Source organism: Balaenoptera borealis (assembly GCF_965194805.1).
Source record: "Balaenoptera borealis genome assembly, chromosome: 1".
Classification (NCBI taxonomy): Eukaryota; Metazoa; Chordata; class Mammalia; order Artiodactyla; family Balaenopteridae; genus Balaenoptera; species Balaenoptera borealis.
In genome coordinates, this window is record NC_138860.1 from 54,001,222 (window position 1) to 54,028,696 (window position 27,475).

General features: G+C 42.4%; 1 protein-coding gene across 1 annotated transcript in view; it reads left to right on the forward strand.

Moving 5' to 3' along the window:
• ASTN1 (astrotactin 1) overlaps window positions 1–27,475 on the forward strand; it is a 329,878-nt gene that overhangs the window by 100,646 nt on the left and 201,757 nt on the right. The window lies entirely within an intron of this gene.

Consider the following 27,475-nt stretch of genomic DNA (forward strand, 5'->3'; position numbering starts at 1 on the left):
CTAGGCAGCCTGAGGATGGAGGTGGGGATCAGAGGAGATTCACAGGGTCTGAAGGTTGAAAAAGAGGCCATGCTCACCTCCAAATAATAAATAACGTTCAGGCTCCTGCTGAATGGGCAGAATTCCACATATGGCTTGCTGAGCGCCCTGCTGAGGATGGCTGACTCCTCATGGTCAGCATCCCAGGTCCTGTTTCTTTAGTCTTATATCTCAAGAACATCACTGAAAGATGCTTTTCTCTTCTGGGCAAGTCTGTCATGCAACCAGCTTAGGAGACTGAAAATTGGTGTTTTCTGTTTTGTCCTGGTCAGGAACCCTGATGACTTCATGCAAGTCACTGCCCCTCTTGGTGCCTGATTCTTCACTTGCAGCACAGAGAGGTTGTACCAAATCAGGATCTTTACAAATGGTGTCTCCCAGAGTCCTAGGGATTTCACTAACAGGCTTCAGCTGCCATCAGGAGGGTGGGAAGATGGGAATGATGGGACTCTGAGCCCATTATCCCTGCTGGGATGAGAACCATTCTTCTTTTATCTCTGTTGACATAGTAAGCATCTCCTTAAAGGTTTCTTTTGAAGAAAGAGTTTTGCTGTTGAAAACATTTTGAGAATAGATGCTATTTTCTAGTTCTCTCCGGCTATAATAGTCTGTGCCCATGCAAATAGCTTTGGCAGTTTTACAAACCAAACACCCAGAGTATTCACATTAGTTGCCATAGAAGATACCTAACAATCTCTGGTGTCAAAATAAAAGCTATTATTTTATTTTCATTAAAAACTATCGATCATACTAAAAATGAGAAGAAACACACAGAACATACAAAGAAGAAATTTACAATCTCCCATACCCCCACTCTCCAGAGACGAACTGTAAACAATAGTTACATGTTCTGCCAACTTTCTATTCATATAAAATTCTTTTTGGAAAACTGAGCTCATATTTTACACAATTTAAAAAGAGTTTAAAAACATTATTTGACCTTATATTGTAAGTGATTTGCTACATCATTAAATGTTCTTTGAACCATATGATGGTTAATTGTATTTAGTATTACATAGTATTTCATCATATGTCCATACCATCATTTATCCATCCCTTTTCTAGTGCTGAGCATCTAGATGGATTCCAGTGTCTGCAAGTTAAATGCTAAGAGGAACATTTTTGCAATACTTCTTTTTCCACCATATATGTATTTAAGGTTAAGGCTTTTTCCCTTCTTGAAATTTATATTTATGTTTAAAACTAATTGACATGAAAAGAAAGCTAAAGATGGAGAAAGGGGTTGGTTGAATGATCCATGATACTACAGAGAAGATACCACTAGAGAGACAAGAAGGAGGAAAGAAAAACACTAGGAGAAGATGTGTGTGGAGGAAGGGGAGGGTTTCTCTGCTATTATGCAAGACCAGGACATCTGACAACCTCAATAATAACAGAAAAGTCTTTTGTCAGATCATAATTATTGAGTGAAAAAATATTCCATTTCTGAGGAACACAAAATCAGCTGTGGAGAACCCCCCCACCCCACCCCTGAGGAGCATCGTGAGGACCTTGAATAAGAACCACATGGAGAGTGAAACAACCTGGTTGCTGATTTTGACATTGCCATGAACTTGGGCAGGTGATCCAACTCTGTTACTTCATCATTTAATGAGGGAATTCCAGTAGGTCAGTCATTTCCTGTGAAAGACACCAGCCCACCTAGAAGCCAGTGAGAGAGTAAAGGGTACCTACAAGGTATTTGTATTTGCAGTCTTTGTTAAGAACCTGATAGAAACTTTGCCCTTGCTATTGAAGAAAAAGATAAAGAGAAAACCAGGGAAACTCATTCCATGCCTCCTGTGCCAGCCATTCTTTGAACCAGGCTTTTTATCTCTACCACCTCTTGTAAAAATCCTCGGAGGCAGGGATTTTGCAGGTGCCCTTTACTGCCTTAGCTTCATTTTATAAGTGAGGAATCTAAGGCTAATATCAGTTAAGTAGCCTGTCCAGGGTCATAGGACTAGTAAGTGGCAAAGCAGGATTCAAATTCATACCGCCTGTTTTAAAAACCTATGCTCTTGCAACTGGGCCATATGACCCCAGTTATCTATGTCTTTGAATAAAAAGAGGAAAAAATAAATGATTAATAAATAAGCTTGGTAAACAGGAAGAAAAATATGATACAAGGTTCCATATCAGATTTTTAAAAAATGAAAGGAAGGGAAGCAAGGAGGGACGGAGGGAGGGAGAGAAAAAAAGAAAGCCTTAGACACTCGGGACTATTTCATCTCTAAGTTCTCCAACATATACAACCAAATGCTTTTCTTTCATATCTTTTAGGTGTCAAGGAGCATGAGAAATCCTTTAGTCCAATCACTTTGTTTTATAGATAAGAAACTAGGCTCCAGAAGAAGGTCATTGGCTTGTTCAAAATCATGTGGATGGTTAAAAGCAGAACTGAATTCAGAACCAAAGTTATCTCTGATCACATAAGACAAGTATTTCTAACACTAAACACGGTGCGTGGCATGGATTAGTACCAGTCATTCACTAAAGATCATTCCTTTTGCTTACCCTCTGCTGTCCCATCCCTTTCCTGTGTTCATGCCTTTTTTCATTCAGCCATCACTTGCTGTGACCAAGCCATGTATTCAAGAGGTTCTTGGCCCAGGTAGAAGTTCATAGAATCTTATACTAGTGCTCTTCTGCTCACACCCTATATTATTTGGGGAAAAACTGGATGTTAATGGGTTAAGGAGTAAAAGAGAGAATGAGTAGAGAAAATAAATTCGTAGGCTTAATTTTTGAAGGGTTAAGCAATTAATGAAAGGAAAAATAATCAATAAAAGTCAAAGTCAAGATCAGAAGCTTGTCTTCTTTTGGAGGAGATGGAGGTGAGGATGACTTTTACCATTATTTTAGACCAAGGAGGAAGAAATACTGGGAAGATAGATTGAAGGTAAAAGGGACAGGAGAGTAGAGCAAAATCTTTAGAGGTAGCAAGTGAGGGAGAAGTTAAGGGCCCAGGGAGAGGGGTTGAACTTTGAGAAGAAGAAGAATAGCTTTCCTTCTAGGCTGGAAGGGATATGAAAGGAAAAGTGAAGATAGGAAGAGTTCTGAAGTAAAGGACAGGAAAATTAAGGGAGTTCACCTCTCCTGCAGATGGATTGGGATGGGGATAATAGGTTTGAGTTATGAAAACAGGTCTTGGGCTCAGAATGTACCCTCTTGAGATTTTTATTTGGGGAGGGACATGCTCTCTGGCACCTTTGTGATTGGGAAGGTACATAAACTGTACATAAGAGCTTACATAGCAGCCTCTGCTTTTAGTGGGAGACATGCAGGGCCTGGAATTGTGGTAGAGCATAATTAGCTGGTTCTCTCGTCCTTGGTCCAGGTGGTCATTTGCCTTTCTTTCTTCCTGAGTGAAAATAGTGACGCCTCCAACCATTCGCTCCCTGGTGGTTTCAGGAGTATGACGGAGAACTTCACTCCCTGTCGTGATGGGGACCTGGAGCAGTGCTGTGCTTTGCCGTCAGAAGCATATGGCACTTCAGAGGCAGTGGTCACGTATCTGCAGATATTATTACAAGGCTCCAACCTAGCTACTTTCCATCTCCACAGAAGACAAAGATGAAAGGAACAGGTTTAAATGACAGCAACAGGGGGACTGACTCTGACAAAAGAAGAAAAACACCTTAGTAAGGTAGGATAAGTATGCTGTGGAGAGGATTTGGAGGATGTAGAACATCTGTCCCTAGAAACCTCCAGGCCCTCATTTGTCTGGATACCTGGGATGTAGAAGAGCTTCCTGCAGAGGTTTGGTCCAGGTGGGACCAAGACTCCCTTACAGTTCTGTATTTCATTTATAATCTTGATAGCCTGACCGCAGGTGGTGATCGCCGGGAGTGGTCCACTTAGGAGACCATGTTGACAATTGAGGATTTGGGGAAGAGCTCCACAAAAAACAAGGGAGAAAGAACTCTTCTGTTGCTTTCCTGATATATAATGGGCCTTTGCAGGAGGAAACTATTTTATTCCAGGGGTTAGAAACCTAATGCCTCATCACAGTGTATACAGGGAAAGCCCAGTGGATGACTTTCATTCATTTCTTTTTTTTTTTTTAATTTTTTATTTATTATTTATTTATTATTTTTATTTTTGGCTGTGTTGGGTCTTCGTTTCTGTGTGAGGGCTTTCTCCAGTTGCGGCGAGTGGGGACCACTCTTCATTGCGGTGCGCGGGCCTCTCACTATTGCGGCCTCTCTTGTTGTGGAGCAGAGGCTCCAGACGCTCAGGCTCAGTAGTTGTGGCTCACGGGTCCAGTTGCTCCGCGGCACGTGGGATCTTCCCAGACCAGGGCTCGAACCTGTGTCCCCTGCATTGGCAGGCAGATTCTCAACCACTGCGCCACCAGGGAAGCCCAACTTTCATTCATTTCTAACTTTACACTTGGAATTCTTAATTTCTAATACCTAAAAACAATGTTTTTACTTTTAAAGGTGAGATGAAACATTTTTTCCTCAATGGCACTTGACCTAATTTGTCATAGAGAAAAGAATGATGCTTTTGGACCTACAGATTTCCTACAAGAATTTTAGAAAATGCAGAGGGTTGTCATCTTCTGATATTGGGTGGTGCCAGAGAGAGGACGATAGATCACTAGTGTTGAATTTGTATGTGATCGGCAATACATTTTATACTCTGCCCAGACAACCAAAAACATATGGCTCTGGACTCACATAATAAGGAAAATATACTTATCCACGGCCAGTTGTTGTCATCAGGTCACTAAACCTATTTCTCCAGATATAAAATGAGACTATCTTGCCTTGCAGTACAAATGTAATAAAATCTAGTAATGCAGCCATGAAAATAAGCACTGGCCCATAACCCAAGGGCTTAAGAAGTCAAGGCTAATGAGAAACGGGCAGTATACAAAAAATAAATTGAATTTCCCCGTCTTTATCTTGAGTTTAATAGGAATTTGGGTGTATTTTCCACAGAGAACATCTACATGTGCTTTATGCAGGCAGGATATGAAAAAATAGGAAATATGGTACATTGATAAGTGGAAGAGTAGGTAAAATTATAAATGGGGATTTGGCCAGTGAAAATGTTATGGTCCCAATAATTCAAAATCTACTAGTGAGTAATGAAGTACTAATACCTTAGGCCAATCTGTAGTGGCGGAGTTCCCTCCAGTATCAGGAAGGAGAGTAGTAAAGGGAAGCCAGGAGTATTTAACACAAGGTGCTGGTGTTATTCTTCTGGTTTGTATCAAAAACACCTACCCTGAACAACTGAGGAGTGGGAGGGAAATACATGCTATTGTGGCTCCTTTGAAGGGATGAGAAGGGTCACGTCCTGGCACTGAGATTGGCCCTGGTTCTCGCTTGCCTTTTCTTCTGCTCCAAAGTCTCCCTGCTGTACTCTTTGTATGCATGTCCTTATGACAGAAAGATCAAGGGGCCACTTCAGAGGAGCTTAAGCTTCAAACAGTCTTTTCCAAAAATAACAAAGGTGGAAGGAAGAAAGAACCATCTGTGAGTGAAAGCCGGAGCCAAATAAAAAGGCATGAAATGAGGCATTGTGGAGGTGAAAGTCACCTAAGAGAGCCCAGAAGCCCATCCCTCTCACTTAACAGGAGAGGAAACTGAGGCCCAGAGAAGCCTTTCCCTTAAAGGACAGTTGTCCCTGGTCTCATCCTTGGCCCTTGAACTTTACACACTGCGGACTCGTAGGTGAATTCATCCATTCACATGGCTTCCCCTTAACGTCACTTGTACATGACCACAGAGGAGATATTCCCATGTGCTTCTGATGTGTCCATGCACCTGTCTATGGGGCATTTCTATCTGGAGGTCCAACATGTAATTCAAACTCAGCATGTCTGAACCATCACTCCCCAGCAAACCTGCTCCCCATCCCGTGTTGCCTCTCTGGGTGAATGGTGTAAACCTCACACTGGACTCTCAGGATTATTCACATGTCCTCCCTTCCTCTTGTCCCCACATCCAAGCAGTGATTCACTCTGTTAATTCATCCCCTTCCATTACTCCCCTGCCTTTTCTTGCTTCTCCTTTCTACAGGGCAAGCCCTTAACCCCTCTTAGCTTGAAGACTGCAGTAGTTGATCTCCCTGACTTTGATCTCAGCCCTTCTGGTCTTTGCATTCCACAAGCACCTTTTATTTATTTATTTATTTCAAAAATTTTTAAATTTTTGTCTGCGTTGGGTCTTCATTGCTGCGAGCTGGCTTTCTCTAGTTGCGGCGAGCGGGGGCTACTGTTGGTTGCGGTGCATGGGCTTCTCATTGCGGTGGCTTCTCTTGTTGTGGAGCACGGGCTCTAGGCATGCGGTCTTCAGTAGTTGTGGCATGCGGGCTCAGTAGTTGTGGCTCGCGGGCCCTAGAGCGCGGGCTCAGTAGTTGTGGCGCGTGGGCTTAGTTGCTCTGCGGCATGTGACCAGGGACATGGGACCAGGGATCGAACCCATGTCCCCTGCATGGGCAGGCAGATTCTTAACCACTGAGCCACCAGGGAAGTCCCCACAAGCACCTTTTTAAAAGCTCAAACCAGGTCTTGTCTTTCCACTCCCTTTTGCCTGGAGGATAAAGTTCAAACTCTTAAGCATGCCACACAGTGTCCCCTGTAGTGTGACCTCCAGTGAGCTCTTCAGCATAGCACAGCCTGCCAAGTGCCATCTTGACGTTCTAGGAGGGTGCCATGCTATTATTGCACGGCTCTACATCATGCAGTAGCTTCCCCTCACCACACGCACTCTGCTGGGATAACCGCACTTATCTTTAAGCTTAGTGCAGATATCATCTTTTAAACCGTGCTGATGCCCTCTCTTTAGGAAGAATGGGCCACTCTTTCTTTATACCCTCACTCCATCCTGTGTATACTTCTCCCACGGCCCTGTTATTGCATTCTTAGTTGTTGTTGTTGTTTCCCCTGCCCATTCTAGTATGTAAACTCCTTTTGGGCAGGTTTATTCATAGTTGTAAACTTTAGCCTTTGGCATGAAGGTAGGACTCAGTAAAATACTTTTAAAAAAGAATGAATGAATGAATGAAAGTGCACACAGCCCACTAGTGATCCAGTCAAGTGAGAGATCCCTGGTTTTCCTCCTTCCAGTTCATGTTTTCCCTACTACGCATTATAAAGTCTTGGTAATGAAACGTGGCATTGGCACATGAATCGAAAGATCAATGGAGCATGCTGCCCAGGGAGAAGACCCGGGCACTTAAAGTCGTACCATCAGTGTATTTTCTCTACAAAATTGATCTTATTTTCAAGTTGAAATGTTAGAACTCACAAACTAATTAGAAATAAGTGAAGACGAGTCTTCAATTTCTAGACTTTGTCATCTTTCTCTTGCGGCTCAATTATAGTTTAATTGTCCAAGAAAAAAAAAATACAGACAGGAAACGTGCACACATGTATTGAGTGCCTGCTGTACACGTCACATATAGTTTCATTTAATCCTCATACAGTCTTTGAAGTGTGTATTATTATCTACATTTTACAAATGAAGATACAGAAACTCTGAGGTGATGTAACTTGCCTAGAATCATGTGACTAGCAAATGTCAGAGTTGGGAGTCTAACCACGTCTGATTCTAAAGTCCATTCTCTTTCCCCTTCACTATGTTTCCTCCCTAGGGAAACAGAACAGAATTAGGGACATAAAATCTCAAGAAGTTTCACTAAAAGACATTCCTCTGTGACTCCAATAACAAATTGGACTGAAGAGACAGGAGCTGTGAACCCTACCTCTTATCCTCTTGCGTGGTATGATTTTGAAAAAGTCTGTTAATCTCTTATATCCCATCTCTTTATATTCACAAATATGGGACACACAGACTTTCCTCATCAGTCACGCAATTAATAAAAAAGTTACTTCATAAGTGAATTTGTGTCATTTGCTACAGAAATGCACTTGATGCAATTACTAACCGTAAAAGTGACCTTATTTCTACAAGAAAGTAGTATTGGTCTAAAGGAGATAAGACAGTTGGTCTAGTGAAAATTAAGCAGCGGATAAAAAATTGATTCCCTTTTTATTTAATTTTATATCAAGTCTTTTTTGGGATGTGTGATGCCAATATTCTTTTACCCCTGGTGATAGGGCAGAAAATGGAGAAGTGAAGAGTTGCTTAAGAGGAGAATAGGAAGGATAGTGGGAGTGTGGCTGCGGAGCGTTTTACCTGCCAAATTGATTTTTTTCCCTATGTCTAATAACTCCAAGGTGGCAATTGACATTTCTACTTGAGCATTAAACACGTATCATTCACAGCACTTAGTGGACCTCAACAGTTACTGCCTATTGACAGAACTTGAATTTTGACAGTGCTTTATACCGTGCAGAGAGTCTAAAATTAAATATACTGGACAGAGCAATAGAGAAAATATTCAAAGTAGAAGCATCTTAGAATATTAAAAAAAAATCTTTTCAATTTTTTTCTGGATCTTGAGAGGCAGTATAACGGAAAGAGCCTTGGTCTGAGATTCTTTCTCTGGATTTCTTATGGGCTAATGCTCTGTGTTACCTTGGGCAAAATACTTAACTCTCTGAGCTTTTGTTATATTTTAAATGGGGGTGTGGCATTTATGCCCTTGAAGGATTGGGCATCTGTAAAATGAGGACAGTATCTCTAAGTTCCTTGGTAGTAATTATGTCTCTAGATTTTATGATGGCTGGGATACTCAGTTTGGTTCCCAGGCACCTTTAGAGCATACCTGGTAATATGGCAGCAGGGAAGCGAAGGGAAATGGGGCCCAGACACTGAAAAACAATGGGAAAATGGTGACTGGGTCTTTTCCTTAAAATCGTGATATTTCTTTCAAAATAGAGCCCTAAATAGATTTTTAAACTGGAAGGGAAAATTAACCTGAACTTCTAGAGGCTAAATTCCTGAAGGATGAAACTCTTTGAGACATTTTTATAATAACCCCCATGATTAAGGGACATGAAAGCTGGGAGAGACCCAGCTTGGCCCCAACAATTGGCCTTACAAATTGCCCCACACCCCATGCTGCCATTCTTTTGGGACCTGGGAAAGACACCAGGTCCTTCACCAAGGATCTGTCATTTTTACAGTCAGAATACTCTCTCAGACATTCAGTCCACTCTTTCCTTGTTTTATAAAAAGTCCAACCTTTATACACCTAATATGATTTAGTCCTGGTTTCATTTCCTGAATCTTTGTGTTGCTTTTTCTTCCTGGATCTCATGTTCAATGCTGCCAGTTTCTTTGTCCCTGCAGGTGCAGACAAATTAGCATAAAGAGTAAGTTGCAGAATTGGAAAACAGCAAATTTGATTTCAAAGGCCATTTCAGATTGAGGTCCATTTGGTGGCATTAGGAGCAAAACTAATAAACAAACCAGATTTTTTTCTACTCAAATTGATTTTTTTTTTACTTGACAGTATCCCTTTAGAAGTAGAGTATTTTATCAAATTCTGATTTTAGCTGTCATGTACAGTGCTTTTTTTTTGTTTCCTTTCTCATTATTTCTGACTGTTAAGTTATGTGGGTTGACAAAGGAAAATCTTTTCTTTTCTAATAAAGAAGAAGGCATTGCCTTTCCAGTGTCATTATCTGCCGGCATGTTTCACAACCTTACAGCAAGGAGCATATTGTGGTTTGCCATTGTGCTATCATGACTCCCATTTTTCAGATGGAAATAAAATTACAAAGAGACTTCAGAGCCATAGCTAGACTCTGAAAAGACACAATTTTGAAGAAACCGGGGTTCCCTTTACTCTTTCACTGTCTAAACAAACATTTTTTAGGACTTCTCTCATAAAGAGTTATATGTATTTACCTGTTGTTCTAGGGGGAAAAAAGAGTCTTCTATAAGCTGTGACAGGCGATCAGAGGAGGCTCGGGCTGGGTGCTGTGATCAAGGCCATCTAGTGAGGGGCCAGCGTTTGGAATTCTCAGAGCATTCCAGATCCTCTGAAGGGTATCACATCTCAGTGGGTAGGCTCCTTTGATTGTAAGGCACAGTAACTCACGTTACTCAGTGATGGGGGTGGTCCTTGTTAGGACTCCCTCATGTCAGCAGGAGGCAGTGACCTCGAAGGGTTGAAGGAATGGGAGCCATGCTCCTCTCAGGCCTCAAGGCAGGTGGACCCGGATCCAAGATGGCACTTGGGGCTCAGGGAAGGGCTTTGGGGTCTTCCCTGTGTTGTCCTGCATGAATGTGCCTCAGCTCCTGCTGTGTATCTGCTCCTTCTCTTCCCCCTGCCATCTTGACTAGCATTTCCCTCTGTGCTCAATGTCTTTCCTCTACCTCAGAGCTTTGCTTACTCATGTTTCTTCTGTTTCTTCATCTATCCAGCTTGAAGTGACCCTTATGGCCCAGACTCCCCATCTGTGCTTTTACTAAGCATCTCTCTGAGTTCTGCTTCTGTTGATTTAGGCCTGATTCCTTCCACGTTCCCTATTTCAGATTCCTAAGAGTGAGAATCTGATTAGCTCAAGTTCTTGTGCTGAGCCACTTCGTGAGTTCTTGCCCAGTCTATGGACAGGCTGCCCTTGGGTGAAGTGCCCACCCTGAGGGGCTCCTGTGGAAAGAAGGGCCTGAGGAAGGGGCTGTGGGGGGGGGGGGGGCAGCTTCCTGTGGAAGGAGCAGTGCGCAAGCGCTAGGACTGGCGTACCTAGTGACTGGCCTACCCATCTTTCCTAAACCTTCCTAATACTACTCCTCACCCTGAAGGTGTTAGCAGCCTATGAGGAATGACTGGCAATTAATTTCTAGGAGCTAAAATGTTTTCAAGGTCAGAAAAGGAGAAATCATTAAAGTGGCCATAGCTCCAAGACACTCTATTAAGAGCTTTGCATTTATGACTTAATTCCTTGCTCACGACAACTTTCTAAAGTAAATATCATAACCCTTATTGGGCTTAAATAACCTGTTCAAGACAAACCAGTACGAAGTAGAAAGGTTTGATATTCAAACTGGTCTGCAAAATCAGGCCTGCAAATCATACTCCTTCCACGTGGAACCACGTCTCTTCGACTAGAGTTTTCTTCTCCTGAGTCAAATCCAGCATCTATGAAATAGTTTGATTGGAATTGGAGCCCCCGCGAGAGAGCGTCTAAGCCTGAGTTGGATGGAGGGGATGAGCTTTGGGGGCGGGGGTTCATCGGCCGTGAGCCCGGACTCCTGGATGGGAGCAGTGGAGCCGCAGCCCCGCCCCCAGGTCCTTTCACGCCCCCGCAGCCGAGAGCGCGCATGCAGTAGCCTCCTGTGACTTACATTAACACAGATCCATCATTAATATGACAAATAGGCGCACCTGCAGACTTAATTGCTTCCATTTTCTTGAGTCACTGATAGGTTTATGGCCTGCCTCAATTCCAGTAAAACCGCAGCAATCTAGATGGGACGAAAAAGTGTCTTCTTCCAATCAATCTCTTTGAACAGTCCCAGACTCCAGCCCTGATGACAGACTTTCTCTCTAGACAGGATAATTAAAGAGGCCGAGACGGGTAGTTTCAAAAGTCCCTTCATCTTAGTTTTGTCATCTGTAACACAATCCTAGAAACTTAGACGGGAAACATCTTTCCTTCTCCCATCCCTCCCCAAATGACTGGCCCTCCGTGTTGGCAAAGGCTGTATTTCCCCCTCCATTCGTCTCACTCCAGAGGCCAGTCAGCTGGGCTTTCTGCTTCCCTCCTATGAGGAGAGTGGATGTGGTGAGGGGTTTCCATTGCAGTTTAGGGATCCCTCACCTAAGATTGAAAGATCTGCCCAGAAAAAGAAAAGCCATCTTTACACCAGAAGCTTTCTTTCCCCCACCAAATCCAGGTATGGTATGGCTGTTCATGAAAAAACAAAGATAACGCAAAGTAGGATATAAATTATCTCTTAAATGATTGAAGAAACCTTTCACAAAGAAAACAAAACTCCCTAGCATATGTTTTGTACTAATGGAACAATTTAAGTATCAAAATTGAAAACAAAAAAGGCAAGGATTTGGAAAACTCTAATAGGTTATTATGTATGAAAAATGCATGCTAAATAGAAATTAATTGACCAAAAATAGATTTTTATAACCATCAAGCATATAAGAGATCCCCCACAAGATGTAAAGAAATGATGCCAGTTTGAAAAACCGTAAATTCTCTCATGATTGTAGGAGGGGGAAAATGATAAAATTAACTGATGGAATGACTTTTTTATATTGAAGAATTTGTGAATTTTCATCAAGCATGTTACTTCCTGAAATTTAAGTACTAAAACAAGTAATATTGAGTACAAAGAGTACCCCAAACTGGGTAACAAGAATAGTTAAATTACTGGTGCTGCCTGAGATACACCCCTGCATCCTGAAGAACTTCAGAGTTGAAGTTAGGGAAAGTGGTACAAAGTATCTAGTTTAACCTGATCTGGCAGACCTTCCCAGTTTGTAAGGACTCTGAGCCCTTACTGGGGGCAAACCCCTAAAGTTGATGCTAATGGATGAGATCTGTAAATACTTCTACATAATTGAACCTAGCATGCATGGAAGAGGTAGGCACAGTGGTGGGGGAAGACATGGTAACAGTGGGAATCTATAAAGGAAAATCAAGTCTGAATGATCACTGCTCTGTAGGGGTACCATTCATGCTGATCAAGGGGATCTACTTAGATTTTCAAAAAGCTCTGGCAGGTTCTACCTTTGAAATCTATTTTTTAAATGGAAAGTTACTACCGTATTTGTTGGGCATGGAGCCTTAGTTAGGAAAGCAGTATAAAAGTCTTCATACATGGTTTAGATGATACTAACTTTATATACTAGGAAGTCAAATTGATGGAGACAAACTGCAAGAAGAGCAGTAGAATCTATGTAGAGGACAGAAAAGAGAGTGGTGATTTTCATGTCATCAACTTCAAGGTAATGTTCTCCCAGATACAGGCTCTAGCTATAGTTATAAAATATAAAATAAAAGGCTCTCTGTCATTTCATTAATGACTCAGGAAAATAACCTAGAGTTCATTAAAATCATTCTGTGAAAACATTGACCCGATATGCTACCCTGGCTGAAAAAGAGGAATGAAATGGCATCATGAAGGGCATGGGAAACACAACAGCACTCTACACTTAAGTAGAATCACATTGATTTTTTACTAGGAATAAAAGAAGTTATTCTTGTTGCTAATCTTTAATGAACATAATATTAATAATAACTACAACTCTTATTTCTCATATTTCAAAGCATTCCCATGTGCATTTTCACTTTTATGACCCTGTGAGGTAGATATTTGTATTTCCAATTTTTGAAAGATCGAGAAACTGAGGCATTTAGATTGCAGGTGCAGGACCTTTGTCTCAGATTTAGGTTTTCTGATATTAGAATCCTTCCTATTTAAGCTATGCTGCATTACCCCCCTCCAGAGAATGCATTTAATGAACCCAGAGAAAGTACACAGAAAGGCAGCTGTAATGGTCAGCAGGAAGTGGGTGTGGTTGTATGAAGGAAGAATAAAAAACCTGACACGTGCTAGACACAACAGCCAAATAAGAATGAAAGATATATGAATGAGTCTGTGGATACAAAGACTAAGAGAAGAATGTGCCCATATTTATCACATAAAGTATATGTGACCTTGTTCACCAAATACTCAACTGCTAGGACTCAAAGCTCTATCTGAAACCCAAAGAAGGTGAGTGTAGGGCAAATGAAAGGAAGTTCCACTTCACTGAGAAGGTATTATTCATAGAGAACTTATTTTCCAGTGTGTGGTACAATCAGAAAATACAGATGCCGTAAACAAAACAAAAAAGATACTGAAAATTTCATGAATGAAAAAGACATAATTGCTAAGGAGCTGAGATCAGCTTTACGGCTGATGTCAGAGAGGGTATATGCCCCTGACACAGAATTGCCTTCCAGCTCTGTGCCTTTCTGGCCATAGGCTGAGAGCTAGATGGAGAAGCTATTAGCTGTCCCTAAGTTCCTGTCTTTGTGTCCTGACTTAAGTCTAATCATCCAGTTACCATCACTTGTATTCACAATATAATGACTTGATCGTGAAACATAGCTGTATTCCTTTACAGTGCATTCTTGCAGAAACAGAAGCAGAAAACCCAGCACTTTTTTTCTTTCTGCAAAACTCCACTAACATTGCTTTAGTTAGACCCTCTAATTAATGGGCGAGTGCTACTAAGTAGAGAATGGAAATGTCAGTGCCACCTGTTAATTTCCTGATTTTTGGTGCTGGTAGGGTATGCTAGGATCAGCTAAGGAGGAGAACTAACCATGGAAGGTCACCTTGCAGTGGAAATATGTGTGGAGAGCTACTGAAAATTAAAAATTAAACTCCAGAAGAAATGTCATGTCCATTAAGATATGAGAATAGTAACAAGGCTAGGGCAGAAAACCAAGAGAAAAGGGGCAAGGGACACATAGTAAGCAAGTAGGTTGATTAGAAATTAGTTTTATAACAGGGACTATGTATTAGGGTGTTTCATAGGGAAGAGGCAGGAAAGTACAGTGTTTCGGAACCCAGAATCTGGAGCTAGACATCCTGTTTGAACCCAGTCTTCTCCACTTGCTAAATGTGTGATGCTAGGCAAGTTACACAACCTTTCTCTACCTCAGCCCTCTTACCGGTGATTGTTATCCAACTCATAATGACTGTGAAGATGAAACGAGTTAATATATTCAAAAGTCCTTAGGTAGCACCTGTCATGTTGTACATACTTCATAAGCATTAGCCATACTGTATATTGGGTTAATAGACAGTCTGTGTTTAGGGACTGATGTTGTTCATGCACCCAGGTAATGCTTTCCACTCTTGATTTGACCAAGGTCAAAAAAAAAAGAGAACTATAGACAGATTATCAGGTCCCAGTTCATGCATCACCACTCCCCATTCTCACGACCATGGTCAGTGATACCAAGGACACTGCCTCATTTGTCTCCTACCACAGTGGTCAAGGGGGGCAATAGTTGAAGTTGATTTGTTGGCCTGCATGTTGATGATCTCTCACTAAGTGGCAAGTGGAAAGGGTGAGGCTTCAGGAAGGGTGTGTTCCTTTTCTACAGTCACAATTCCAAAGTCATATGATCAGTTACCTAACCTCTTTGTGCTTCACTTTCCTAATCTGGGGATAATAATAGTACCTACCTTATCAGCCATCAAGTAGCTTAATGAGAATGTATGTGTTTAGCCCATTACCTACCACATAGTTAGTGCTCAATAAAAGTTAGCTTTTATTGTTTTGAAAAATAGTAATAATTATCAGTTGTCCTACTTGATCTTGTCAAATTCAGCCTGATCATAACATCACTGAGAACTTTATGAACACTAAACTTGGCTTGTGCAAAGCATAAATATAAACTCATAACAGAGATGAGAAAAAGAGGAAAACATCCTTGGCACTATGAAGTGCATATGATTATCTGAATACAGAGATTCAGACACACACTGCAGAGCAGGGCCCAGCACGGAGAGGAGCCGGAGGAACACAGGAGGCGTGAAGAGTGGTGCTACTGACCAATGCAAAATGGCGGACCTGTTTTCTCAAATACATCCTTCGTGAAGAATGCATGGCTCCCACTTCTCACTGCCAGCCCCATAATGGGTGTTTTGTGTGGAAGGCCTGTAGAGGAGGGAGGGCTTTAGAATTAAGATAGAGTAGGGAGAGGGCTATAATAAAGAAAGAGGAGGAGAAAAGTAGAAAGGTGTTAGCAACCGGTACTGTCAATGTACTGTACATTATTCCCAGCTGAGCAGCAACATATTTTAGCGATCAAGTGGCCTTGTATTTCTTGTAAATCATTATCTTTCACCCAGCAGGGACTAGATGGCTAGATTAATATTTCCATGGAGATATCTGTCTGGCAGGTCACTTAGAGTTCATCTTGACCTCTTTTGAAAGGAGCATTTACACAATAGCCTGCAGAAATGGGCCCAAGAGAGTCTTCAGACCAGTAGCTGGAATCCAGTAAGAAGCAGATCTGATCCGCTGGGGGAGTCCGTCACAGGGAAATCACATCAGATTGTCATGTGATTTGTACACTAGTGTGAATTGGTTAATAACTCAATTTCATTCCCCGGTCTATAAGCCCAAACTTCAAACTGTTGACAGTGTTTACTAGTGACACATATCTTCTGTATATCTAATTCATTAAGCTGACATACAAGCACAGTGGTTCACGAGTTCTCAGTATAAATAAACATCGCTTTGGTAGACAGCACAGGTTGGTAGAAGGAGCACCGTGCTAGGAGTCAGAAGGCTGGATTTGATCCCTATTAGCTCCGTCACTTTAGCTCTAATCCTTGAGATCATCAGTTACCCTCTTTGGCCTTCGATCCTAATTCTGTAAAACCTACCACAGAGGACTGACGAATGAAAAGAGAAGGGGCCTCATAAGAAAGGTCTTTGTAAGTTGAAACACAGTGATTAGGATAGGAATTTTCTATGTGCTCCAGTCTGTAGAATTCCCTCCCACTCCCCTTTCTCAGGCTGAATAACACAACAGAGACACAGAAGATTATTACCACTTCCCAGCTTCACTTCGTAGGAACTTAAGGTTCAGCCCCCACTATGGTAATTGCAGATCGTAGGAAGATAAAAAATAAAATCAGAGAATTTTAGTATGAGAAGAGGCTTTAGAAGCTACTCTGACCCTCTTTTCCTGTAGGAGAAAGTGGTTTAGAGAGAAGAGCCTAGACAGACGACTGGCCACCCAGCTTCGGGCTCCCCGCCTACGTGTGTGCAAGAAGGCAGAGCTCACGGTTAGCGAGGTGAGCTCACAGGTCTGTAGGAATGGGACAGAAAGCTTTGTCCGTCAGGGGGAAGATGAGAATGGAAGGTTCCATTTGAGTGGCACCTCTAGGTGTTTATGGTAACAAGCACTTATACAAATTAATCTGCAGAAAAGGACTCAGTTTACCCCTGAAGGAAGCTCAGCTGTTATTTTAACACCATTTCTATTTGGTCCTTCCCTCTTCCTTGAGCACAGCCATCATGAAGCCGAATCTGGCCTCTGTACCACAACACCAAATTAATGCTCTGAGACAGAGTTTTGGGTGAAGTAGAAAAGAATAGCTTCATTGCTTTGCCAGGCAAAGGGGGTCACAGTGGGCTAATGCCCTCAAAACTGTGTGTCCCAACCTGGAGGTGGTTGTGAGAGGTTTTATAGTAATGGTTCAAAGAGGGCGTGATCAGCTCGTGGACATTCTTCTGATTGGTTGGTGGTGAGGTAAGTGGGAGTCAGCATCATCAACCTTCTGGTTCAACTGGTCTGGGGTCTAGGTGCTTGTGGGCAGCATATCATTACCTTTTCCCACCTGGTGGGGCTTCCACTACCTGCAAAACAGCTTAAAGATATTGTTCTGTGTATCCCTTGAGGGGCAACTGGGCCCCTGCCCCAAGGCTGCACTATTGTTTCTTTTGACCGTTCCTTTGTCTTCGAATCCTCTCCCTTCCCTAATTAGCAACTGTTTGAACCTGCTAGTTGGAACTCAGGGAAGGTCATGGAGGATGAATGAAGCCTATTTCCTGTAATCAAGAAATGGGGGACACAGAAAGGATTTTGTGCCCAGGAGCCCCAGAGGGTCCTGCTCGGTGTCAGCCAGCCCCATGTCCATCTGGGATGACCTGCCCATTTTAATTACTGAGTGTCTTGCTAAGTGCCTTATAGCAAGCTTAGCCAAGTTGGCCTTGCATGCCAGCCTTGAATGAACATGGACAGCATGGCATCATCTGTGAAAGCCCCTGTGGCCAGATCTTAAAGCAAAGATAGTTTAAGTGGGGTTTCATCAGAGGTATCTAAGGAATGTTCAATTTGTTAAGGAGCATTAGAGAGATATACAAATATGACTTGGCCAGGTTCCTCACTGGAAGTGAACTGATTCTTAATGGTTCCTGGACTTAGGAAGACTTTTAAGCAGCTTGTGACAGTTAAAATTACCCTTTGCTTAACTCTGTCAAAGATTATTGCTCAATTCTGGAATTTATGTGAGTGATACTAATAATGACAACAAAAACCACAGTGTTAATAATGACAATGATATTGATGTTGATTGGTATTCATTGTATGCCAGATATTGCTAAGCACTTCTGTTATCCTGGGGTTGAGATGTGCAAAATGAGAGAATGGGAATTGAAATAGTGGAAAAGAACAGTAACCTTGAAGCCAAAACAACTAGGAATTTTTTTCCCCTAATTTTAGTATTTACTTACTGGGTGAACTTGGTCAAGTAGTTTGACTTTTCTGGAGCTCCTTATTTGTAAAATGGAAATATAAATACCCACATTAAAGGGTCATTAAAGATTAAGTTAGTTCATGAATGTTGAAAGGGCTTCTTAGCAGAGGCCAGCACATAATATGTACATCATTACTGTTGAGTTGAATCATAGATGATAAGGACAGAAATCCAAGTGGATGAGAACTAATTAGAAATGGAGATGAATCAAGACAGTTTAGGGCAAGCGATGGGCTAGTCTCCTTTTGTAAGTCATTTATGGGTGATTTGGTCATTATCATTTTCTTTTCCCATCCATTTTATAAGATGAGAACTGGTGAGGGGACCTCAGTGTTTGAGATCAGAGAATTACAGCAAATACTAAGCTCTTTGTTAATAAAAGACTAGAGTACGAGAGAGGACTCGAAATGCACAGAGCTCTCACTGGATCTACTAGGCAGTTTCCTTGCAATCACCCTACAACCAGCGTCCTGGTTTTCCCAAACCCATGTGTCCATATTGCTTCCAACGCCGCACTACGGGAAAGTGGCCCCCAAGGGCTTGCAAAGCTCAAATCAGAATTTCAATTGTGAAACCGCAGGCTTCAAAATGACTTATTCTCGTTGCAGTGTATGAAATGATCCGTAAATACATATTTTAACTTTACCAAGTTTAAATACTATTACACATCTTACTTGATGTCAGATTTTGTTAAGTGTGTGCTGTTATCTGAATTTACAAAGGTCAGTCAGATGGCAGTGGAGAATAGAATTAGATATATTTAAAAATCTTCTTTGTACATCTGTAGCTCAGATAACTCTGCCTTTTTCAAAGAGCTTTGGGCTTTTTTTCCCTTTCAAATGAGACTTTAATGAGTATCATGTGGATAAACTCTTTGCAGAGGTTTGAAAAGATCCAGAGAAACACGGTTGTAGGAACAAGCAAACCATTTTGGATAAAATCATAAGGCATTTGAACATCTCCTCATCTCTCTGGTTGTGTCAGAACGTTTTGGCTGCATTTTCACCCCACGGGAATGTTTTCATCTCCATGGCTAGGTAAATAGAATGTGCGCACAGTTGCTCGATTGCTATTCATGCCAGCACAGAGTAGCACAGAGTGACCTACTTCCAGCTGCATCCATAGAATGCTTCACTGCTTTTCATCAAGTCTGATTTACAAAACCACCCTCCGCTTTCCACTGCTCCTCCCCCACCCACCACCAGAGACAACATACTATGGACTGTACGAGTCGTTATGTCTTTCTCTCATCACTCCTGCTTTTGGTATCAGTTTATTTCAGTCCATTGTAAACCTCTTCAGAAAACAGAGAAGTGGGTGGGTAAGCAGCTTTAAAGGAAGCTGACATTTCTGATTTTTAGAATATAGCTCTATAGAGGGATATTTGTGGGGCTGCAGAGAGAAATCAGGTGAAATTTTCTTATTTAGACTACCTTGTTCACATAAACACATAAAGTAAAAACTCATCGGAGACCCTTTGCAGACATCTATAAACGAGATGATTCTTTCTTATTGGGGACCGCTGATTGGAGTTTCCATTGGTCACTATCAAGAGTTGCAATACAGCCAGTCTATAAGTTGGCAGGCTGGACTAAGCTGGAAGCATCCCAAAGTCCAAGAGGAAAGTCTGATGTGGAAAAAACTTCCAGAGACTTTTATCCAGTTGGCATGCAGAAACTTAGACTGTACCTGATTTGGAGTCTAACTAGAGCCAGTGTCACTGAATACCATGGTTAGAGCTGGGGGTGTGGTTCTTAGAGACCTTCTAGTCCCATCATTTGAAGATGAGAAAAGTGGGCTCCAGGGAAATTATAGCAGCCTCATTTTCCTGCCCTCCCACCCCAATCCAAAGCTCTCTTTAACCTGCCATTCTGTTTCTTATCATTGGATCATTAATGATTTGAGGCTCTCTTCCTTTTGCCATTGAGAACAAATGTCACCAAGCAGAGGAAATAGAAATTCAGTTATCCTTCTTGTCACAAGTGGAAATTTCTATTCCAAATCTTAGAAAGTCAAAAAGGTTTGAATTACTTGGAAAAGGAACATCCTGTTCTTCCGTTGGGCGAGAGATTCTTGAAATCTTAAGCCATTTTGCTATAAAGCTTTTGCTCACATAGTTGTGTGTGGTGGGGCAGAGGAGTGAGAATGAGATGATAAGTAGCAGCTCCACGGCCGACTGTGAGTTTAATAGAAGAACCACAAAGAGAGTTCCATTTCCAGTTGGATTCTGAACCTCTTCACAAAAGAATTACCTAGCTGTACTATCTCCCATTTGGTTGTTCACTTAGCCACGCCTACATAGGCACAAACTTCAGGCAAGCCATTGGTGAGCTGGTGGACTTCAGGCTCAGCAGGGCACCTTATTTTATGTGGCTATTACTCTGTGATGTGGGATTGCATCACCAGAACTCCATACCAGATGGCAAGAGGTGTGGAGGCCCAGCCAACTCAACCTATGGGACCTTGTTTCTCTGGCTAGTTTCCTGTCCTCACTTCTCCCGACTTTGTCCTTTCTCTCTGCATCCCTCTCCTTTGTCTGATTTTCATCTGGCCCTCATCTTTCTTCACAGATGGCCAGGACACTAATGCACTGCTTTCATTATGTTTATGGAACAAGTTGGGGTCTTTGGAGGCTGCTGTTCCAGAGACATTAAAGACTTGGGTCACGTTTGATACCAGAGTAAAGATTTACAGGATAATTAGTGATCCTCTACTGTTAGTAACCCCTGACTTAAGCAGGTTATTTTCTTACAAAGGTGTTGAAAATTAATGCCACTGTTAATAGTTTTAGTTGGAAGACCATAATGAGACCATGTGGGAAACTAGACCTACCATCAATATCTTTCAAACTCTGAAATGGGGATTGGGGGGCGGGAGTAAAAAAGAATGGAAGAAAAGGGGGTAATTCTATCACAGGCCTACCATTGGTCACCTTAATGATAGTCACTGATGGACAAGACCCATTTGTTATTCTTAGTTTGGGATAATTAGCTTATCACTACTAAAGTTCTGCGCTTAATCCTCGTCGCACAGGGAAACTCAGAATGACAGCTGAGATAGCATAGGGTGGACGGGTGGCTAGATTCTATTTTTAGAGATGTTCCCTTTCCCTTGTAATTATTTCATAAAGAACATGAGGCTTTTCACAATACCACACTTAATAGAATTGAAAAAATAACCAAGCAAAACTAATAACCCATAGACATTCCCCCTCCAATCCCCTAATGGCAGGGAATTTCATGGTTGTGCATTTTATTTGTCTTCCAATTGATCCAGTTCTTTTCTAACTCTGCTCTGGGGAACCCCCTCGGAAGCCATATTAGATTTGGTTTGGAGGAAGGGTTTTTAAGATTAACAATGAGTTTGAAAATCCTGATCTAAGCAGGGTCTTATAATAGTCAGCAATGGCCATCAGGGGTGTCACCCTCAATCTCGAAAGACTGCAGGGTCAGTTCATCAGGTGCCCTCAACATGAGGCTAAGAATTGACAAGTTAATGCTTCCTTCTGACTTGACCTCAACACCTGGGCCACCTCATTACTACACAACTGGATTTAGCTTGAAACTCAGCCTTGCCAGGAGTGGGAAAGGGGCCCAGAATGCCAGGACTAACCTAAGCTACTCTAAGTTCTTCAATGAATTAAAGGATCTTTGAGAATTTCCCTAGTTCAAATCCACATTTGACTTTAAATTGCCAGATTCTTTGAAAGAAGACATCATGCATCTGGTCCTCAGTGAAGTTGTCCTTTGGGGAAATTCTGATTCTGATATGATGTGTCTTAGCAGTTCAGTTCAGGGACTCTCAGCCTGTGGGGTTGCCTAAAGAAGGACCAGGGATTTTTGTAGCAAGTTTTGGGTGTCCTAAGCTAACCCCACAAAAAGACAGTGCTGCAAGCTCACAGCACACAAGCTAACATTAGAACAATGACTAAGGCCAATTTAAAAGTGATTTCATCTCACTCTCCTTCTCTCTGCCTTTCCCCATCCCAGGTTATTCTGCAGTGTGACTTTCCCTGCCCAAGGTCCCATCTTCCTGGTTCTCTATTGTGTCCAGAAGTTCCAAGGTTTCTTTCTTAGAATCCACATATCTGTATCAGCATGAATAAGAACCTTTCTCACCAGCCTGAGGTCCAGTCTGAAGATGGGCCTGGCCTCTAAAGAGTCTACTCGAATCACCTCTAACCTGTCCACTCTGTGCTCAGAGGGAGGGAAGAGGTAGAGTGCAGGTTAGCCTGGAGCGAGGATTTGACACGCTTGGGACATTGAAATCATTGCCTTTCTAGGTGGTCACATGAAGCACACCCTTTGGATTTAGAATTGTGGAATGGCAAGTTACAAAAGGATCTTAAAATTCATCAATACAGCTCATCCGTATACAGATGAGAAAATTCAAAGCCAGGCGTCCCATTCAAAGTTACTCTAGACCGAGGTCTCCTGAGTTCCAGTTTAGTATTGTGGACCCTGCAGAATATAGGATCAGAGTTACATTGGGACTGTGATTGAGTCTAGTCTGTCTGCTACTCTTTCTGGGTCTTCTTCATCTTTCTACTCGTGGCTTTATTCATTCCTCTGCTTAATAAAACCATGGATGACTTTCCATTAGCTCTGAACTCCTTAAAACTGGCATTCACCACTTTTACAGTTGACACCAATCTGGATTTTTCAGCCCAGTCCTCTACTACTCCTCTCCATATCCTCACTCTGCAGCATAACCAGACCTCCCGCAGCTCTGCAAACATGCATCATCCTGCTGTTCCTTTACACACTTACACACACTGTTCTCTTCATCTCGAATTGCCCCCCAACATTTCTTCCCATTTTATCCCTTTCCAAGGCTATATGCCCAGCCAAGTACCACCCTCTCACCCAGCACTGCTATTACGATTTAGAGTACTTATTCATGGCTCTGTCTTCAGTTTCTTACTAGACCAAAAGCTCCTTGAGAGTAGAAACCATGTAGCACAACTTGCTAAATGTGGCAAATAGAGTGTGCTCCAAGGATCTTTGTGTATTCAAGAATAAATGGCTGGGACTTCCTGGTGGTCCAGTGGTTAAGAATCCACCTTCCAATGCAGGGGATGCAGATTCGATCCCTGGTTGGGGAACTAAGATCCCACAGGCGGCGGGGCAACTAAGCCCGCGCCACAACTACTGAGCATGCGAGCCACAACCAGAGAGCCTGTGTGCTGCAACTACAGAGCCCACATGCTCTGGAGCCTGCATGGCACAACTAGAGAGAAACCCGCACGCTGCAACAAAGAGCCCGCGTGCTGCAGCAAAAGATCCTGCATGCCGCAAAGACGATCCTGTGTGCCGCAACTAAAACCTGACACAGCCAAATATAAAATAAATAAATAAGTAACTATTTTAAAAAAGAGTTCTCATTACAAGGGAAAAAAACATATTAAAAAAAAAAAGAATGAATGGCACCCTGGTTTCTGTAAATTTCGGGCATTCCAGAATTTTGGAGGTGCTGAGATCTGTGAGATTAACAGAGGGGAAGAATGGGACAAATGGAATGCTAAAAGTAAGGGCAGCCTTACCTTTCTGGAGATCTCAGCCCCCCAGTGTGATGATGGCTGTGGTGCTCATGCCACCTGTGGTATATTGAGATGACTGTGCAGGCTCCTGTTGGCACTTGCTTTATTCAGTACACTGGCAAAGGCTCTGTTTGAGCCTCATCCACAGCCCTCAGGAGGTCTTGGACTAAAGTAACTTATTTGATCACCTCCCATATTTGCTCCTTGGGAGTCCCAGGTCAGGCTTGCATTGGTAAAGCAATTTCTGAGCATTTATTCTTCTTGAGCTATTCTGCTGACATCCAGACCAACATGATTACGCTGATGTTCCAAGCTCTGATCTCAGCCCCACTGCGATGAAATTCACAAGACATTTACTGTGCCCTGTGTGATTTTTCATTGGTTAACCCAGGCCAGATATAGCATAAGTAAGTAAGTTCCTAGTTTAGCATTTTAGCTCTCCCGTGTCAGATCTTGCCAGGAGAGGGGAAAAAAACCAAGGAGGAAACTATCATTCTGTAATTATCTTCAATCTAAAAAGTGACAGGCACCTTCACTGGCAGGTATGGCACCCTCCTTCCTTCACCCTTTCCCCTCTATGATGATTCTGGTCTGGGCAGAATCAGGATGTCATTTTCCAAAGGAACTTGGCATGAATAACCCATAGATAGGTTCAGAGGGCTGGGCTGGAAGCCGAGGCTAGAGATTCTGTGCTCTCAGCCCACCTCCCCATACCCCCACTGCACCCGTTCTTTCCTTGGTACCATCACTCCTAGAACCTTGGAGCAGGAGTCCTTCCTTCTCAAAAACAGTCGTGGCTGCCAGTGGGTACAGGGTTTCTTCTGGGGCTGATTAAAAGGTTCTGGAATTAGAATGGTGATGGTTGCACAACTTTGTGTATATACTAAAAACCACTGAATTGTATATATTGAAAGGGTGAATTTTATTGTATGTGAATTATATTTCAGTTGTAAAAGAACTCATGGAATACTAAGGCTTTGTGCAAAAAATTTAAATACTGCGGCACAAGAATTCCTGAAAGACCCCATGGGCTTTCAACTCAATTGCTTCCTCTCTTTATGCATGTTCAAAGGTCACGTCGTCTGATGCCTGTGTTGGAGGTGGAAGGGATCTGATAGAAATTCATTCATCTGTCTTAGTCCCTGTTCTGTGTCAGGCTTGGGTGACTTTGGTCTGGGTATTTACTTGTCTCTGCTTCCACAGTTAAAACAGGGGTAATGAGCCTGGCCTCCTTGATGAGGCTCTCCTGGGAAATAAAAAGCCAGTTTGTTGAGTGCTTTAGAGGTATGAGGTGCTGGATTCCTCTTGAATAGTTACAGGAAGGGCTAAAGTGGGACCTGATATGTGTGGAATAGAGCAGGTGCAGGCAAGAGGCTGGATGTGTGTTGCTCTAGGTGATTTAATTGTGCCATTAGGTGCTCTATTAGGAGCTGTCGCTGCTTGTGATTCTTATGTCTGATGAGAAGGAGATGGAGTTTGGTTTCTACTGTAATGTCAGGAAATGGACTTGGGAGAGAAGGGTGTGTTTCCCAGGAAGAACCTTCCCAGTGCTTTGATGTGGAGGCTTGATGAGTGGTTAGAAAGGGTGAGTGCTGTCGAGTGGGGTTTGTGATTGCAGGACTTGTGATGAAGTGTCATCCGGCAGCCGCGGGTCTATGCAGGCACCCTTGGAGGTGCGCCGAAGGGTTTCTGTTCACCTGGAAATCTGTAAAGACCCCTTAGAGGAAAGATGCACTTAGGAAGCTTTTGTCACTGCCTCACTTAACAAATGGAGCTGTGCCTGGGGAAAACCAGGACCAGGCTGCAGGGGATCTTCCATTTGCATAGCCTCTGCCCACCACAGCTTCCTAGATGCTTGTGCCGGTCACTTCCAGAGCGTGGACAGCTTACCAGCCCAACAGAATGACTAAGCCCTTCAGGCGATTAGGGGGAGAGGCTAAGAATGAAGGGGACTCCGAGCACCTTGTTTTTGCTGCACCCTCGTCCTCTTGCACACTCCAAAGTTTATTCTCCTTCCCGGAGGAGAGGTAGGATGGTAGGATGAGCTAGGGAATCATCATGGGCTGATGACCTGTGGCTCATGAATCCTTCTCACTGACCTTCCCTGAGAGGACCAGCCAGTATTCTTCATCTTCCTCCTCCTCCTCCGTATTCTCCTATCAATGTCTGAATGTCTGTTCCCCACTTCTCTATCTATTATAGGAAGTCCACTCACCCTTCAAGGCCCAAAACTATAGTATCTTCTTCTTCTGGCAACGCTACTTTCCTCCCATCTTCCCCCCTCTACCCAAGCAAGATTACTCCTGCCTTCTTCTGTTTCCACAAAACTTTTATGCATGTGGTGTAACACTTTACACATTCATTCACAGTGGGTTGCTTTGGAGAACTTGTTGAGAGCCTCATTTAGATTAGTCTCTTAGCGCCTAGAACAGTGCCTGGTGAGTACATAATACATGCTCACTGTGTGTCTGTTAAATAAATTAATGAATAACTATATAAGTAAATAAATACAGCAGAACATCATTTGTACACTCCCACAAAGAGTGAAAGATATTTATAAACTCTATAAATATTTAAAATGGCTTTCTTCTTTATGATTGTGGTAACTTGATAAGAATACTATTCTAAAGGGATCTTACTATATCTTCTTTACGTGTAATGAATTGTTTAGTCAAAGGTGATAAATTTTGGGAGAAGAAGCCATGCCTTTCAAAAAAAAGTGAAATTTTATAAAGCAATGCTTTGCCAAAGTATGTTCAGCAGAATATTAGTTTCCGAGGATGATAATAGTTGTTAAGGAAAAAATGGTCTTAGGGCCAAATGAAGCTCAAGAAAGCTGGATTAATCAGGTTCTTTCTGTTGTGGGATGTCTCAAAGTTTGGATCTGATATTGCTTAGGAATATTAGAGAAAGGGACACATAACAGTATACTTCTGCAGCATCACTTAACACCTACAGTATGAAGTACATAGTAGGTTCTGGTATATTGTTATTTGTTTGTTGTTGATATTTCAGTGCCTGGGTCTAGAGCTCTGAAAGCAGGTGAGTGCTTATGTCTGTGGTAAGGGCCTGCTTCTTTGCAGCCCTCTCATGTATACCACCTTTGCTCTGCAAAAATGAAGAGAAAAAGTAAAGGGAATTAAAACGTTACTTTACCTGCCAAAGCAAGTATCAGACATCTCCAGTGGACTATGCAGCAAATGATGGCGGTTTTAGAAATAACCTGCCAGCTCCAGTGGCTCTGCAGTAACCTCCCAGGACTCTTCTATAAGTGCCAGTTCCCTGCACAGTAATTACCAACTCTCTCCTTGGCAGATTCACTGGTTTCTCAGAGTAATTTCTAGGGAACTCACACTTTCAAATTTACAAGAGGCAAAGAATCTTCTGTTTACCTCAAGGGGTCATCAGGGTATTCAAACTGTGCTAAGTAAAGGATGCTATTGATCATAGAAATATGGGGAAGAACTTGAATTTTTACCTTTGTATTTTTCTCAGTGGGTGAGAGGCTGGGCTACTAGTTTATGGTACAAAGACTGATGGGGGGATAATTCTCTTCTTCTCAGGGCCTCTTCCCTTCCTTGAGATTTGGAGCAGCAGTAAGCCTGACTTAACTATAGTTAGAAACCCTTTGTTATCTTCATCTGACACTGGCTAATTGGTACCAATGTCTAGGAAGGAGATGAAAAGGAGATTTGGACTGGTCCAGTTGGAATTCTGACCTGTGCCTTTGGTGTTT